At 37.7% G+C, this 17,418-nt stretch overlaps 1 long non-coding RNA gene across 1 annotated transcript in view; it reads left to right on the forward strand.

Annotated features, from left to right (window-relative positions):
• Positions 1 to 17,418, forward strand: part of LOC109266005 (uncharacterized) — a 34,923-nt gene that overhangs the window by 16,712 nt on the left and 793 nt on the right. The gene's annotated exons all lie outside the window — the stretch shown is intronic.

Raw genomic sequence — 17,418 nt, forward strand, 5'->3', positions numbered from 1 at the left:
AGCTAAACTGATGCAACTGTGTCTGATTGAAACCGGTAGGGATGTGGAATTCAGTTTGAATTTTTCTTCATCTAGTTTCCCATGGGCAGAATCTCAGTCTTGGGAATCTCTCCTTAGTTGGCCTAGTTGCTCCCTCCCTTAGGGACATCTGAATAGTTTGGCCAACAAGAAGCCTACAGATGACCTGGTCTCAGTTCAGATTCCTCATTATAGGACCCTGGGTGGTACGTAGGTCTCCGTATCATGGTTAGTTTCCGTCTGTTTCCTTAATCACCAAATTATCCATTTTCTCCAAAACGTATTTCCAGAAAATAACTTGGCATTCCTTTTTTTGATGATATGAGAATAGGCAGTGGATGTGTTACATGTCTACATATTAGCTACACTTATTCTGCAATGGGATTGAAAATTCGGATAGATTGAGCAAGGCAAGCATTTTCTGCTTCTCACCCAACTCCAAATAAAATAGATTTGGGGGTGGTTTTCTTTGTGTTTTTTTAATATTACAAAAGTTTACTATATAGGGAAAGGAGGTATCTGCAGTACTCCCTGTGAGAAACACTGATGATTTCGACTTAAGGGATGGTCTTGGATTTGTAATAAGAGCTGGTATCGATGCTTGGAAAGTCCCTAAACCTCTTCAAACTTGTTTCTTCATCTGTAAACTGGTGGTAATACTATTGGAGGTTTCTATCTAACTGAGATTTGTATAATAAAAAATTAACGGTAAAAGTGGAAAAAATGTTGGTGAGAGTGCTTCGAAAACTCTGAAGCACCGTAATTAAGTTTTATGCTAATATTCAAAAAGTGGGGGGTAAGGATAAATAGGAGAAGCACACAGGATTTTGAGGGCAGTGAAAATACTCTGTATGATATTATAATGATGGATCCATGTCATTATACATTTGTCCATACCTATAGGATGTACAGCCTCAAAAGTGAACCAGAAATTATGGACATTGATTATAATATGTCGGTGGATAACAAATGTACTATTCTGGTGGATGATGTTGCTAATAGAGTAGGCAATGCACATGTGGGGATGGGGCATATGGGAAATCTCTGTATCATCCTCTTAATTTTGCTGTTAAGATAAACATGTTTTAAAAGTAAGTCTTTAAAAACTAACAAAACACAACTATCTCCTAATGTGGGTGCCACCTGCATCCTGAACTGGGATCACAGGGGTTGTTTCTTCTTTGCTCTGGCAGATCTGGAGCCATGAAGCACTCAGAAAACTGTCGAATGAATGTGCTATAAAGCGCTACAACTTTGTATTTTAAAATTGCCAGGCAACATTATCTTCTAAGATCCCTCTGAAAGGAGAACCAGGCAATACCCTACCTATCAGAAGCTACTTTTTGCCTGTTTTAGATAAGTGCAATGGTGCTCTTAAAAATAAAACAACCAAAAGAACACAAGTTCATTATAGCAAAATCAGAAAATATAAGCAATAAGCCCATCCACAGATAGTCATTCTTAATCTGATACATACCCTTCTAGTTTTTTAGGTATATGCATTTTTTGTTTCTAGGTACTAAATCACACATTCTTTTAAAATATTTTTAACATTTTATTTATTTTTGAGAGCGGGGGGGGGGGGGGGGGGTGGAGGAGTAGAGGGAATGGAGATACAGGCTCCAGGCTCTGAGCTGTCAGCACAGAGCCCAACACAGGGCTCAAACCCACCAGCAGTGAGATTATGACCTGAGCCCAATTCGGACTCTCACCTGAGTCACCCAGGTGCCCCAATCACACATTTTTAAAAAAATAACTTTATTACTTAATGACATATCATGAATATATTTCCTAGTTAATGAAACTACATATGCATTTAAAACCTTTTTCCACCTTTATGAAGGTATAATTGACAAAAATATAAGATATTTAAAATGTACAAAATGATGATCTGCTATACATTGTGAAAGGATTATTCCTAGCCATCACCTCACATATTTACTTTATGTGTGAGATCATTTAACTTCTACTGTTAGCAAATTTTGATTATACAATATAGTGTTATCAACTATAGTCACCAATTATACATTAGGTCCTCACACCCTAATTCATCTTGCTTGCAAACGTGATGGGTGTGCACAAAGAGACAATGAATCTGTGAACATTAACTCATGGGCAGGAGGGAAAGGGGGTTTTGAAGAGAGACGGTGTTAGGGGTTTGGGTCAATATAAACCAAAATCCTGGCCCCGCCGGGCAGTTGGATGATAACTGCAAACAGGAGGCTCCAGGTTTGTTTATCTTAGCCAGCCCAGGGGATAAGACAGAGAACAGGCTGCCTCAGGGTTAACAAGGCACCTTTCTTTTGCTAATTAGCTCTCTCTGGGCAGCTGTCTATGGCCCTATTTACCTGTTTCCCTAATTTGGTCCTTCCTTCCAGTGAAAGGAGCTTTCTGCTACAGTACTAAATTGCCAGACATTCTTGCCCTGAATACCTAATACCTTTGCACAGGGGCCTTTGCCCCTCCCTGTCTATCCTGGGGGACTTGGCCCTGCCCCCTCTATACTTATTTACCTGATCTTGTTTACTCAAACTTGGGTGTGAGCATCCTATGTCTTTGTAATTCTTTTTGCCTCGTTACTCCGGGTTCATCCATGTCATTACAAATGGTGAAAATTCCTTTAAGGTTGAGTATTGCCCCATTTTTATTTATGTATATACCACATTTTCTTTGTCCATTGTGTATCAGTGAAGAGTTAAGCTTTCATATCTTGGCTATTTTGAATAATGTTTCAATGAACATGGAAGTACGTATAATTGTGTGAGATAATAATTTCATTTCCTTTGGAGGTATATCCAGAAGTGAGATTACTGGATCATATTGTAGTTTTATTTTTATTTTTTTTGAGGAACCCCCATACTGCTTTCCATAGTGGTTGTACCAGTTTACATTCCACCAACAGTACAAAGGTTTCTTCTTCTCTGTATCCTCACCAGCATTTGTTATCTCTAGTCTTCTTGATAAACAAGTATGATGTGATCTCATTGTGGTTTTGATTTGCATTTCCTTTATGATGATTAATTATGTTGAACACCTTTTTATGTACCTGTTGTCCATTTGTAGGTCTTTGAATAAATGTTTATTTCAGTCTTTTGCCTATTTAAAAAATTTTTTTAATATTTATTTTTGAGAGAAAGACAGAATGTGAGTGGGGGAGGGGCAGAGGGAGAGGGAGACACAGAATCTGAAGCAGGCTCCAGGCACAGAGCCTGACGCGGGGCTCGAACCCATGAACTACAAGATCATGACCTGAGCCGAAGTCAGATGCTTAACCGACTGAGCCACCCAGGCACCCCTTGCCTATTTTTTAATTAGGTTATTTGGGTTTTTCCTATTGAGTTGAATGAGTCCCTTGAATATTTGGATATAAACCTTTTATGTGTTATGTGGTTTACAAGTATTTTCTTCTATTGCATGGGTTGCATTTTCATTTTCTTGATGGTTTTCTTTGCTGCACAGAAGTTTTTTAGTTTGATGTAGTTCCACTTGTTTGGTTTTGCTTTTGTTGTCTTTGTTTTTAGTGTCATCTAAAAACTTACTGCCAGGACCAATGTCAAGGTGCTTACTTCCTATGTTTTCTTCTAGGAGTTTTATGGTTTCAGGTATTCAAGTCTTTAATCTATTTTGAGTTGAGTTATGTGTATAGCATAAGATAGGGGGTCCAGTTTCATTCATTTACATGTGGCTATAGTTTTCTCAACACAAGTTTTTGTGGCTCCTTTCCTGAAATTTGACTATATATAAAAAGTTTATCTTTGGGCTCTCTATTCTGTTCCATTGATCTATGTGTTTTTTATGCCAACACCATACTGTTTTGATTACCCTAGCTTTGTAAAATTGTTTGAAATCAGGAATGACTTCTTCAACTTTGTTCTTTTCCCCTCAAGATTGTTTTGGCTGTTTGGAATCTTTAGTTCTGTGCAAATTTTTGGATTTTTTTTTCTATTTCTGTGAAAAATGCTGTCAGAATTTTGACAGATTGAATTGAATCTGTAGATTGCTTTGAGTAGTGTAGACTTTTTAACAGTGTTAATCATTCCAATCCATGGACATGGGATATCTTTTTTTTTAATAAAAATTTTTTAATATATATAATTTATTGTCAAGTTAGCTAACGGTGTATACCGTGTGCTCTTGGTTTGGGGGTATATTCCCATGATTCATCACTTACATACAATGCCCAGTGCTCATCCCAACAAGTGCACTCCTCAATGCCCATCACCCATTCCCTCCCCGCCACCATCAACCTTCAGTTTGTTCTCTGTATTTAAAAGTCTCCTATGGTTTGTCTCCCTCTCTGTTTGAAACTATTTTTTCCCCTTTCTTTCCCCTGTGGTCTTCTGTTAAGTTTCTCAAGTTCCACTTATGAGTGAAAAGATATGATATCTGTCTTTCTCTGACTGACTTATTTCATTTAGCATAACACCCTCCAGTTCCATCTATGTTGCTACAAGTGACAGGATTTCATTCTTTCTCATTGCTAAGTAGTATTTCATTGTATATATAAACCATATCTTCTTTATCCATTCATCAGCTGATAGACATTTGGGCTTTTTCCATAAATTGGCTATTGTTGAAAGCACTGCTATAAACATGGGGGTACATGTATGCCTATGAATCAGCACTCCTGTATCCTTTGGATAAGTTCTTGTAGAGTTATTGCTGGGTCATAAGGTAGTTCTATTTTTAATTTTTTGAAGAACCTCCACACTGCTTTCCAGAGTGGCTGCACCAGTTTGCATTCCCACCAAAAGTGCAAGAAGGTTCCCATTTTCTTCACATCCTTGCCAACATCTGTTATTTCCTGAATTGTTAATTTTAGCCACTCTTACTGGTGTGAGGTGGTATCTCAGTGTGGTTTTGATTTGTATTTCCCTGATGATGACTGGTGTTGAACATCTTTTCATGTGTCTGTTGGCCATCTGGTGATCTTATTTGGAAAAGTGTCTATTCATATCTTCTGCCCATTTCTTCACTGGGTTGTTTGCTTTTTGGATGTTGAGTTTGGTAAGTTTGTTATAGATTTTGGATACTAACTTTTATCTGATATGTCATTTACAAATATCTGTTCCCATTCTGTTGGTTGCCTTTTAGTTTTGTTGATTGTTTCCTTTGCAGTGCAGAAGATTTTTATCTTGATGAGGTCCCAATAGTTTATTTTTGCTTTTATTTCCCTTGCCTTTAGAGACGTGTTGAGCAAGAAATTATTGTGGCTGAGGTCAAAGAGGTTGTTGCCTGTTTTCTCTTCTAAGTTTTTGATGGCTTCGTCTCACATTTAGGTCTTGCATCCATTTTGAGTTATTTTTGTGTGTGGTGTAAGAAAGCGGTCTAGTTTCATTCTTCTGCATGTTGCTATCCAGTTCTCCCAGCATGATTTGCTAAAGAGACTCTTTTTGGGGCGCCTGGGTGGCTCAGTTGGCTGAGCATCCGACTTTAGCTCAGGTCATGATCTCACAGTCTGTGAGTTCAAGCCCTGCATCGGGCTCTGTGCTGACAGCTCAGAGCCTGGAGCCTGCTTCGGATTCTGTGTCTCCCTCTCTCTCTGCCCCTCCCCCGCTCATGCTCTGTCTCTCTCTGTTTCTCAAAAATGAATAAACATTAAAAAAAAAAAAACCTCTTCTTTCCATTGTATACTCTTCCCTGCTTTGTCAAAGATTAGTTGGTCATACATTTGTGGGTCCAATTCTGGGTTCTCTATTCTATTCCATTGGCCGGTGTCTGTTCTTGTGCCAGTACTATACTGTCCTGATGAGCCTTGTAAAGAGGCTAAAGTCCAGGACTGTGATGCCTCCCACTTTGGTTTTCTTTTTCAACATAACTTTGGCTATTCAGGGTCTTTTGTGGTTCCCTATAAATTTTAGGATTGTTTGTTCTAGCTTTGAGAAGAAAGCCAATGCAATTTTGATTGGGATTGCATTGAATATGTAGATTGCTTTGGGTAGCATTGACATTTTAACAGTATTTGTTCTTCCAATCCATGAGCATGGAATTTGTTTCCATTTCTTTGTGTCTTCTTCAATTTCCTTCATAAGTTTTCTATAGTTTTCAGCATGTAGATCCTTTACATCTTTGGTTAGGTTTATTCCTAGGTATTTTATGGTTCTTGGTGTGATTGTAAATATGATTAATTTCTTGATTTCTCTTTCTGTTGTTTTATTATTGGTATATAGAAATGCAACTGATTTCTGTACATTGACTTTGTGTCCTGTGACTTTGCTGAATTCATACGTATCAGTTCTAGTAGCTTTTTGGTGGAGTCTTTTGATTTTCCATCTAGAGTATTATGTCATCTGTGAAAAGTGAAAGTTGACTTCTTCTTTGCCAATTGGAATGCCTTTATTTCATTTGTTGTCTGATTGCTGATGTTAGGACTTCCAACACTACGTTAAACAACAGTGGTGAGAGTGGACATCCCAGCTGTATTCCCGATCTCAGACAGAAAGCTCTCAGTTTTTCCCCATTGAGGATGATATTAGCTGTGGGCTTTTCATATACGGCTTTTATGATGTTGAGGTATGTTCCTTCTATCCAAACTTTCTTGAGGGTCTTTGTTAAGAAAGGATGCTATATTTTGTCAAATACTTTCTCTGTATCTATTGACAGGATCATATGGTTCTTACCCTTTCTTCCATTCATGTGATGTATCACATTGATTGATTTGCGAATATTGAACCAGCCCTGCAGCCCAGGAATGAATCCCACTTGATCGTGGTGAATAATCTTTTGATATACTGTTGAATTTGATTTGCTAGTATCTTGTTGAGAATTTTTGCATCCATATTCATCAGGAATATTGGTCTGTTATTCTGCTTCTTAGTGGGGTCTCTGTCTGGTGTGGGAATCAAGGTAATGCTGGCTTCATAGAATGAGTCCGGAAGCTTTCCTTCCATTTTTATTTTATAGAACAGCTTGAGAAAGATAGATATTAACTCTGCTTTAAATATCTGGTAGAATGTCTCTGGAAGCCATCTTGCCAAGGACTCTTATTTGTTGGGGGATTATTGATAACGGATTCCATTTTTTGGCTTGGTATGGGTCTGTTAAAATTTTCTATTTCTTTCTGTTTGAGTTTTGGTAGTGTGTGGGTGTCTAGGAATTTGTCCATTCCCTCCAAGTTGTCCAGTTTGTTAGCATATAATTTTTCATAGTATTCTCTGATAATTGTTTGTATTTTTGTGGTGTTGGTTGTGATCTGTCTCCTTTCACTCATGATTTTATCTATTTGGGTCCTCTCTCTTTTTGAGAAGTCTGGCTAGGGGTTTATCAATTTTATTTTTTCAAAAAGTCAGCTCTTAGACTCATCTGTTCAACTGTTTTTTCAGATTCTATATTGTTTATTTCTGCTCTGCTCTATTATTTCTCTTCTGCTGACTTTGGGGTTTCTTTGCTGTTCTGCATCTAGTTACTTTAAGTGTGCTGTTAGATTTTGTATTTGGGATTTTTCTTGTTTCTTGAGATAGGCCTGGATTGCAATGTATTTTCCTCTTAGGACTGCCTTTGCTGCATCCTAAAGGGTTTAGACTGTCGTGTTTTCATTTTGATTTGCTTCCATATATTTTTTAATTTCTTCTTTAATTGCCTGGTTGACCCATTCATTCTTTAGTTGGATGTTCTTTAACCTCCATGCATTTGGAGGCATTCCAGACTTTTTCTTGTGGTTGATTTCAAGTTTCATAGTGCTGTGATCAGAAAATATGCATGGTATGCTCTCGATTCTTTTATATTAATTGAGGGCTCTTTTTGTGACTCAGCATGTGATCTATCTTGGAGAATGTTCCATATGCACTTGAGAAGAATGTGTATTCTGCTGCTTTTGGATGAAAAATCCTGAATACCTGTCAAGTCCATCTGGTCCAGTGTATCATTCAAGGCCATTGTTTCTTTATTGATTTTTGCCTAGATGATCTGTCCATTGTTGTAAGTGGAGTATTAAAGTTCCCTGCAATTAATTTATTCTTATCAATAAGATTGCTTATATTTGTGATTAATTGACTTATGTATTTGGGTGCCTCCAAGTTGGGAGCATAAAATTTACAATTATTAGCTCTTCTTGATGGATTGATACCATAATTATGATATAATTCCCTTCTTCATCTCTTGTTCCAGCCTTTAGTTTAAAATCTAGTTTGTCTGATATAAGTATGGCTACACCAGCTTTATTTTGATTTCCAGTAGCATAATAGAGGGTTCTCCACCCCCTCACTCTAAATCTGAAGGTGTCCTCAGGTCTAAAATGGGTCTCTTGTTGACAGCATATAGATGGATCTGGTTTTTTATCCATTCTGATAACCTAGGTCTTTTGCTTAGGGCATTTAGTCCATTTACATTCAGAGTTATTACTGAAATATATGGATTTAGTGTCATTGTGTTATCTGTAGGTTTCATGCTTGTGGTGATGTTTCTGGTCCTTTGTAATCTTTGCAGCATTCCACTTACAGAGTTCCCCTTAGCATCTCTTTGTAGGGCTGGGTTAGTGGTCATGAACTCCTTCAGTTTTTGTTTGTCTGGGAAAGCCTTTATCTCTCCTTCTATTCTGAATGATAGCCTTACTGGATAAAGGATTCTTGGCTGCGTATTTTTCCTATTCAGCACGTTGAATATTTTCTGCCACTGCCTTCTGGCCTGCTAAGTTTCAGTGGATAGGTCTGCCACTACCCTTATGTGTCTACCTTTGTAAGTTAAGGCCCACTTGTCCCTACCTGCTTTCAGATTTCTCTCTTTATCTGTATTTTGCCAGTGTCACTATCGTATCCCGTGGAGAAGATCTATTCCTGTTAAATCTGAAGGGAGTTCTCTGTGCCTCCTGGATTTGGATATCCATTTCCTTCTCCAGGTTAGGGAAGTTCTCAGCTATAATTTGTTCAAGTAGACCTTCTGCCCCTTTCTGTCTCTCTTCTTCTGGAACTCCTGTGATACGGATATTATTACATTTCATTAATCACTTAGTTCTTTAATTCTCCCCTCGTGTTCTAGTATTTACTTATCTCTTTCTCGGCTTCATCATCTTCCATAAGTTTATCTTCTATTTCACTTAATCTCCCCTCTGCCTCCTCCATCCTACTGTCGCTGCATCTAGTTTATCTTGCACCTCATTTACAACATTTCTTAATTTGTCATGACTATTTCTTAGGTCCTTGATCTCTGCAGTAATAGATTCTCTGCTATCATCTGTGCTTTTTTCAAGCCCATCTATTAATCTTATGACTATTATTCTAAATTCTCACTTAGTTATATTTTTTATATCTGTTTTGAGCAATTCTCTAGCTGTCATTTATTCCTGGAATTTCTTTTGAGAATTCTTCCATTTCATCATATTGGCTAGTTTTCTGTCCCTTATGTGTTTTAATAGCTTGTTATGAGTCCTGCACCTGTGATCACTACTATATTAAAAAGGGATCATACGCTGTTCAGGGCTTGGCTCTTTAGGAGGTGTTTTTGGAGTGTGTTTCATGCTCTCTGTTGTTATGACTCTGGTTGCTTTATCTCCCTACTTGTAGTGGTGGTTTGAACCTTCCACCAGGTGTGCTTTGATTTGTTCATTGAAGTATATCTGGAAAAGTTTAAATAAGATGGGGGAGGTGATGGAAAAGGCCTTATCCCATACAAAGAGAGAAATGACAGAGGCAGGGAAAAGGAAAAGAAAAAAAATTGAGCAGGCAGAAAATCAGAGAAACTATATAGCTTAGTCCAGAGAGAGAGAGAGAGGAAAATAAAGAAGGAGATACAGAAGAGGTGTAAAAAGAATAGATTAAAAAAGTCTGCTTAAACAAACCAAAAACCAGAACAACCAGACTAGAGAAGGGAAGAAATAAGAGGAAGAAAAGGAAGAAAAAAAATAATGTGTGTGTGTGTGTGTGTGTGTGTGTGTGTGTACACATATGTATATATGTATATACACACATGAAACAAGAATTGACCAAGAATCAAATCAGAGAATGCAAAACCACTGGGCTGATATCTGATGGTGACTTGGAACTGGTGGCTGCCCTGGTCTGGAGGAGGGGCTGTCTGGTTCTGTCAGTGTCAATCTTGCCTGTTAGATATGCAGTTACCAGGCACAGAGGGGCATGGTTTGGGGTAGGCGGTCCCACCTCCACTGTGGGCCCATTGTCCATTCCCTGAAACCCCACCTTGTTGGTGATGGGTAAAAAAAAATGGCGACACCCCTGTCTCTCCTCCCCACCCTGGGTGTCCCAAACCACTCTGTTCAGGCCATTTTCACAGTGGCCTGAGTGGGCCAGTTCTGTTCCACTCCACAGTCTCCCATGCCTCCCAGGTGCTTTGCTGGGATTCATATCCTGATGCCTTAAAAGATCCTGCTCCGTGCACCCTGGTTCCAGGGTACTGTCATTCTGCCAGCCAGCTGACTAAGGGCCTCTGGCTGGCGGGTGCCTGCAGGGTCTTTTGTCCTTGGAATGGTTATTTGCCTTCTTCTCACAGCACTCATGGGAGAGGATTGCTCTCTTCTACTGCTCCTGGGAGCTAGCCACCGTGCTGGGGCTGGCTCCCCTCCTTTCCAGGCACACGAACAGGGCTGAAAAAGCCTCACAATGAGAAATCAGCTCTTTCTCCGTTTCCCAGTCTGTGGTTTTTCTCTTGTCCAAATGTAATCCTACACTTCCACAGCCTCTCCTTCTCTTTCTGTTGTCTCCACAGAAGGAGATCCCTCCCCTCCATTCCTATGCTGCCCATTTTATCTCTCCCGGTTTTCAATCATGCACCTAGGGCCCATCACATTGTCCCCGTGGGCCCCTGGAGATGTTTCTGTCAGTCTGTAGCCAGGATTCCTAGATTTCCAAGTCTTCTCACCTCAACACTGCTGTGTTTGAGGGACGAGGAAGCTTCTCCACCATGTTCAGCATATCTTTCCATTTAATTATGTCTTCTTGAACACCTTTCATCAGTGTCTTGTAGTTTTCAATGTGCAGATCTTTCACCTCATTGGTTATACTTATTCTTAAGTATCTAATTCCTTTTAACCCTTGTGTAAATAAGATTGTTTCTTGATTTCTACTCCCCATAGTTTGTTGTTGGTATTATAGAAACACAACTGATTTTTATATGTTAATTTTGTATCCTACAACTTTGATTCAAACAATAAAATTGGTCATTAGTTCTAACAGTTTTTTGGTGGACTCTTTAGCGTTTTCTGTACATAAGATAATATCATCTGCAAATACATACTGTTGGACTTCTTCCTTTCCAGTTTGGATGCCTCTTATTTCTTTTTCTTACTTGATTTCTCTGACTGGGACTTTTGGTGAAATGAGAATAAAAGTGGGGACAGTGGGCACCCTTGTCCTGTTTCTGATCTTAGAAAAAAAAGCTTTCATAATTTCACTGTTGAGTGTGATGTTAGCTGTGTGTTAATGGACTTTATTATGTTGAGGTACATTCCCTTTACATCCAGTTTGTTGAGAGTTTTTATCATGGAAAGGGTATTGGGTTTTGTGAAATGCTTTATCTACATCTTTTGAGATGATCATGTTTTTTATCCGTCATTTTATTAATGTAATGTATTACATTTATTGATTTGCCGGTAGTGAACCATATTGGCATCCCTGGAATAAATCCCATTTAGACACAGCGTATGATCTTTTTAATATATTGGTTTATTCAGTTTGCAAATGTTTTACTGAGGAAATTTGCATCCACATTCATCAAGAATATTGGCCTGTGGAATTCTTTTCTTATGATGTCCTTATCTGGCTTTGGTATCAGGATAATGCTGGCCTCTTAAAAAATAGTTTGAAAGTATTTCCTCCTATTTTTGGAAGAGTTTGAGATTGTTATTAATTCTTTATTTATTTATTTTTAATGTTTATTTATTTTTGAGAGACGGAGAGCACGAATGAGAGAGGGGCAGAGAGAGACACACACAAAATCTGAAGTATCTCCAGGCTTTGAGCTGTCAACACAGAGCCTGATACGGGGTTCAAACCTGTAAACTGTGAGATCATGACCTGAGTTGAGCTGGACACTTAACCAACTGAGCCACCTTGGCGCCCCTTTACTTTTTTATTTCAAGTGTAATTAACATACAGTGTTCGTGTCTGGTGTACAATATAACGATTCAACACTTCTATACGTTTCTCTGTGCTCATCCATATAAGTGTACTCTTACTCCCCTTTATCTGTTTCAAATTCCCACCAACCTCCTCTCTGACAACCACCAGTTCTTGTGTTTGAGTCCAGGTTTTTGCTTGTTTTTTTCTTTGTGTTGTTTCTTAAATTCCACATAGAGGGAAATTATATGGTGTTTGTTTTTTCTCTGACTTATTCCACTTATTTATACCCTCCAGGTCTTCCGTGTCGTTGCAAATGACAAGATGGCATTCTTTTTTAATGGCTGAATGATATTCTATTGTATATATACACCACATCTTCTTTATCCATGCATCTGTCAGTGGACACTTGGGTTGCTTCCATAATTTGGCTATTGTAAATAATGTTGTAGGAAACATAGGAATATGTCTATCTTTTCAAATTAGTCTTTTCATTTTCTTTGGGTAAATACTGGTAGTGGAATTACTGGATCATATAATAATTCTATTTTTAATTCTGGGGGAACTCCATACTGTTTTCCACAGTGGCTGCACCAAGTTGCATTACTACCACCAGTGCACATGGGTTCCTGTTTCTCCATGTTCTCACCAACACATGTTATTTCCTGGCATTTGTATTTTAGGCATTCTGACAGGCATGAAGTGATAGCTCATTGTGGTTTTATTTTGCACTTCCCTGATGGTTAGTGACCTTGAGTGTCTTTTCCTGTGTTTTTGGCCACCTGTATGTCTTCTTTGAAGAATACCTATTCATGTATTCTGCCCCTTTTTAAGTTGGATTATTCATTATTTTGAGTGTTGAGTTGTATCAGTTCTTTACATATTTTGGATATTAACTCCCTATCAGTCATAACATTTGTTTCTCCCATGCAACAGGTTGCCTTTTTGACTTATTGATAGTTTCCTTTGCTGTGTACAAGGCTTTTACATTAGTGCAGTTCCAATAGTTTATTTTTGCTTTTGTTTCTCTTGTCTGAGCACAAAGAAAATTGTTGCTATGGCCAGTGTCACAGAAATTATTGTCTATGTTCTCTTCTATGATATTTGTAGTTTCAGGTCTTAATTTAGGACTTTAATCCCATTGTGAGTTTATTTTTGTGAATGGTGTAAGAAAGTGGTCCAGTTTCATTCTTTTGCATGTAGCTGTCCAGTTTTCCTAGCACCATTTGTTGAAGAGATGGTCTTTTCCTTCTTGCATAGTATTCCTTTCTTGTAGATTAATTGACCCTATAAGTATGGATTTATTTCTGGGATCTCTATTGTGCTACATTGGTTTATGTGTCTATTTTTGTGCCATTACCATACTGTCTTGATTACTACAGCTTTGTAGTATATTTTGGCTTTTTTCTTATTTATTTATTTATTTTCTTATTTATTTACTTTAGTTATTTAATTATCTTACAGTACAATATTGGTTTCAGAAGTAGAATTCAGTGATTCATCACTTACATACAACATCCAGTGCTCATCACAAGTGTCCTCCTTAATGCCCATCACCCATCCACCTCCCTCCATGGACCCTCAGTTTGTTCTCTATCATTGAGTTTGTGGTTTAGTTTCTTTCTCCTCTCTTTTTATCACCCTTCCCATATGTCCATCTGTTTTGTTTCTTAAATTCCACATATGAGTGAAATTATATGAGATTTGTCTTTTTCTGACTGACTTCATTTGCTTAGCCTAATACACTCTAGCTCCATCCACATCATTGCACATAGAAAGATCTCGTTGTTTTTTGATGGCTGAGTAGTATTCCATTGAATATATATATACATATACCGCATCTTCTTTTTCCATTCATCAGTTGATGGACATTTGGGCTCTTGCTGTAGTTTGGCTATTGTTGATAAAGCTGCTATAAACATTGGGGTGTATGTACTCCTTCAAATCCATTTTTATATCCTTTGGGTAAATACCTAATAGTGCAATTTCTGGATCATAGGCTTGTTCTATTTTTTATTTTTTGAGGAACTTCCATACTGTTCCCCAGAGTGGCTGCACCATTTTGCATTCCCACCAGCAGTGCAAGAAGGTCCCCCTTTCTTTGCATCCTTGCCAACATTTGGTGTTTCCTTGAGTTATTAATTTTAGCCACTCTGACAGGTGTGAGGTGATACCTCATTGTGGTTTTGATTTGTATTTCCCTGATGATGAGTGATGTTGAACATCTTTTCATGTGTCTGTTAGCCATCTGGATGTCATCTTTGGATTAGTGTCTATTCATGTCTTCTGCCCATTTCTTCACTGGGTTGTTTGTTTTTTGGGTGTTGAGTTTGATAAATTCTTTATAGATTTTGGATACCAGCCCTTTATCAGATATGTTCTTTGCAAATATCTTCTCTCATTCTGTAGGCTGCCTTTTAGTTTTGTTGATTGTTTCCTTCTGTAGTATATTTTGAAATCTCAGATTGTGCTGTCTTCAGCTTTGTTGTTCTTTCTCAAGATTGCTTTGGCTCTTCAGGATCATTTGTGGTTCCATACAAGTTTTAGGATTGTTTGCTCTAGTTCTGTGAAAAATGTTGTTGGTATTTTCATAGGAATTGCATTGAATCTATTGATTACTTTGGTTAGTATGGACATTAAAAAAAAATATTCATGTTTGAGAGAGAGACAGAGCATTAGCAGGGGAGGGTCAGAGAGAGAGAGAGAGAGAGGGAGACCCAGAATCCGAAGCAGGCCCCAGGCTCCGAGCTGTCAGCACAGAGCCCAACGTGGGGCTCAAACCCACGAACCACGAGATCATGACCTGAGCCAAAGTCAGACGCTCAACTGACTGAGCCACCTAGGTGCCCCAAAATTATTTTTCTATTATACTTGATGAATCGTTACCAATTTTCACAAATACTTGAAATGTGAAGTCTCAAAGCTATTGTACAACAAAGTCTCATAAAGTAGTAGGTCTTTTGATAAATTTAGAAATAATTGATACTAGATTTCAAAGTACGTGGAAGATTGTTTCCCACCAGAGATCTCCCTTCCATCCAACTATATCTGGTATTCTCTTAGCCTGAAAGTCCCTGTCTCCTTCTTCAAATTTTATCTCCCCCTCAAGAAGCCTTCCCAGACTCCCTCCACCAGAGAAGTTTTTACTTTCCTTCTGTCCTCACTAACCACTAATGCTATAATGAGTTTTTTGCATATTATTCCCCCTGCTTGACTGTGAGCATCTTGAGGTAAAAAACTCAAGGCCTGGTCCTCTCTGGACCTTCTATGTTAATGGCACACATGCCTACCAATGGCCCACTGATGCATCACCTATTTCCCATTTCTGTGCTCTTGCTCATACTTCATTCTCCAATATTCTCAATCTCCTCAGTGATCTGTGTTTCCTGCACAACTGATTGTCTTTCCCTCCGTTGCTTTCTTGTCTCTACAGTCCATTTATGCCCAGCACAGAGATTTATCTCCTTCTTGTGTCCACACACTGCTTCAAATTGCTCTCTAATTACTCCACGTGTGCATACTTCACATCCAAAGCAAGATCCTAAACAGAAATCATGGGGCCTATTTTAATTTTTTTCAAATATCCTGGTCCCAAGCATAAGTGACTTAATCATCAGTTCTGGTTAAATTAAGGAACATACCCTTTTTCCCCATCTCTCTAGATCCTCATCGTACCATCAAATATGTTATCAAATTTATAATTTTCTGACTTGTATTTAATGGATGGATTAGGGAGCACACACACAAAGACAATGACTTTCTGGGTGTTAATCTGTATCCTGAATCTTTATCGACTTCATTTATTACTTGTAATAGTTTTTTTTTTTTTTTTTTTTTTTTTGGTGGAGTCTCTATGGGTTCTATGTATAGTATTATGTCATCTGTGAATAGTGACGGTTTAAATTCTTCCTTACCTAATATGGATGTCTCTTATTTGTTTCCTTTATTTCCTTGCTTTCTTTCTTTTATCTGATTGCTGTGGCTCGGACTTCCACTATTATGTTGAGTAGAAGTGGTGAGAGTGGACATGCTTGACTTATTCCCAATCTCTGAGGAAATGTCAATTTTTCACCTATTAAGTATGATGTCAGCTGTGGGTTTTTCGTATATGGTCTTTATTATGTTAAGGCATATTCCCTCTAACCCGACTTTGTTGGGAGTTTTTCATATGAACGATGTTGAATTTTGTTAAATGCTTTTACTACATCTGTTGAGATAATCAGATGGTTTTTATCCTTCATTTTGTTAAGTTGGTGTAACATATTGATTGATTTGTGAATATTGCACCGTCCTTGTATCTCTGGAATAAAGTCCACTTGATCGTGGTGAATGATCATTTTAATGTATTATTGAATGTGATTTTGCTAGCATTTTGTTTAGGACTTTTGCATCTGTGTTCCTCAGTGATATTGGCCTGTAGTTTTCTTTATTTGTGGTGTCTTTGATTTTGGTATCAGAGTAATGCTGGTCTCATAGAATGAATTTGGAAGCTTTCTGTCCTCTTCTATTTTTGGAATAATTTGAGAAGAATAGGTATTTGCTCTTCTTTAAATGTTTGATAGAATACACCTTGAATTCATGTTGGCCTGAACTTTAATTTGGGGGAAATTTTTTGGTTACCAATTCAATTTCATTACTAGTAATAGCCTGTTCAGATTTCTATTTCTTCCCAATTCAGTTTTGGAAAATAGTATGTTTCTGGGAATTTATGCATTTCTTCTGAGTGGTCCAATTTGTTGGCATGTGATTTTTCATAGTATTTTCTTATAATTCTGTTTTTTTCAGTGGTGTCAGTTTTCCTCTTTTGTTTGATTTTAACTGAGTCTCTCTCTCTCTCTCTCTTTTTTTTTATCTTAATGAGGGTGGCTGAGGTTTTGTCAATTTTTTTGATCTTTTCAAAGAACCAACTCTTGGTTTTATTGATATATAAACACACAGGCACAATGTATATACATGTATACACATATATACATATACATATTTACGTATATATACATATACATATATATTTTTTAGTCTCTATGCCATTTATTTCTTCTCTGATAGTTTTTATTTCCTACTTTCTACTCACCTTGGGCTTTTTAAAATCTTTTCCTAGTTTCTTTTAGGTGTAAGGATATATGCTTCTCTTGTTTCTTGAGGTAGATTTATATTGTTACTCCTTTCCCTCTTAGTACTGCTTTTGCTGTGCCCCTAAGATTTTTTTTATCATTGTTTTATCTTCACTCTTCTTCATTCTTTTTTTTTTTCTCTCTCTCTCTGATTAGATGAATTGCACTGCCCTGTATTTGAATTCACTGATTGTTTCTTCTATTTGGGTGGTGGGGGTCCAAAGTTACAAATTTCTAGCTATAAAATAAACAGGTTATAGAGATGTTCTATACAGCATGGTGAC

The sequence above is a fragment of the Panthera pardus genome, unplaced genomic scaffold, assembly GCF_024362965.1.
Source record: "Panthera pardus isolate Hobbes unplaced genomic scaffold, ASM2436296v1 HiC_scaffold_1, whole genome shotgun sequence".
In the NCBI taxonomy this organism is placed as follows: Eukaryota; Metazoa; Chordata; class Mammalia; order Carnivora; family Felidae; genus Panthera; species Panthera pardus.